This window comes from Lolium rigidum, chromosome 2, assembly GCF_022539505.1.
Source record: "Lolium rigidum isolate FL_2022 chromosome 2, APGP_CSIRO_Lrig_0.1, whole genome shotgun sequence".
Taxonomy (NCBI): Eukaryota; Viridiplantae; Streptophyta; class Magnoliopsida; order Poales; family Poaceae; genus Lolium; species Lolium rigidum.
The window spans coordinates 164,999,127-165,000,561 of NC_061509.1; positions in this window are offsets into that span (position 1 = coordinate 164,999,127).

The following is a 1,435-nucleotide window of genomic DNA, read 5'->3' on the forward strand; positions in this document are numbered from 1 at the left end:
CCTGCCGCCTCTCAAACGGTGATACCGCTGCTGCTAAATGGGACCCGCATGTCATCCTCTATGTACTATAAAACTTTCTTTTCTTGAATTATTTTTGGCTCCCGATATTTTTTCACTTGCCTTTTTCTTTCGATCTCATGCCACGTTTGAAACGTTGAGAGACCTGCCGGCTCATGGGACCCGCATGTCATCCTCTATGTGCTATAAAAGTTTCCTTTGTTGGATTTTTTTTCACCCTCCGATTTTTGGCTTGCCTTTTTCTTTTGATCCCCTGCCCCCTTTGAAACGTTGAGTAAGCTCGTTGGCTCAAGGGACCCGCATGTCATCCTCTATGTCCATCAACTTTCTTTTCTTGGATTTTTTTCACCCCCTAATTACTAGCTACTTTCTTTTTCTTTTGATCTCAAGCCGCATTACAAACATTGAGACCGCTGCTCGCAAAATGGGACCCACATGTCATCCTCTATGTACAATAAATCTTGGATTATTTTTGGCTCCCGATATTTGGTCACTTGCCTTTTTCTTTCGATCTCATGCCACCTTTGAAACGTTGAGTAAGCTCGCTGGCTCATGGGTCCCGCATGTAATCCTCTACGAACAATAAAAGTTTCCTTTCTTGGAGTTATTTTTGACCCCTAATTTCTGGCTATTTGCCTTTTTATTTCGATCCCCTGCCCCCTTTGAAACGATGAGGACGCTGTTGGCAGGTCGGTCCCACATGTCATCCTCTATGAACAATAAAAGTTTCCGTTGGTGGATTTATTTTTGTCCCCTAATTAATTTCTGGCTATTTCCTTTTTCTTTCTTTTGATCCCCTGCCGCCTTGGAAACGTTGAGGATGCTGCTGCCTCATCGGTCCCGCATGTCATCCTCTCAGAACGATAAATGTTTTCTTTTCTTGGATTTTTTTACCAACTGATTTTTTGTTTTTTTTATTTTCGACCCCCTCCCTTTGAAACGTTGACGACGCTGCTGGCTCATGGGTCCCTGATGTCAGCCTCCCCGTACAAGAAACATGTGATATCTTGATTATTTTGCAGACAATAAACAGTGTATTTCGCTCTGAGCTATTGCAAACGGATAAATTAAATCTTTATTTTTACAACTTATATCTTGAATCTCCTTGTTTTTTGTTTTTGCGAAGCATAGGACATTCCCTGTTTTTTTTTTGAGAAAAATCCGAACTTCCATGTTCGGAGTGGGCTGAAATTGTACGAATCAAAAGGCCCGGAAGGATAGTTCGAAGGCCCGGATGTCCGGATGCAGCCCAATTGAAATCTATCTTTTCTTGGATTTTTTTCACCCCCGATTTCCGGCTACTTCATTTTTCTTTTGGTCCCGTGCCACCTTGGAAACGTTGAGACCGCTGCCGCAAATGGGACCCGCATGTCATCCTCTATGTACAATAAAGTTTCCTTTCTTGGATTATTTTTGG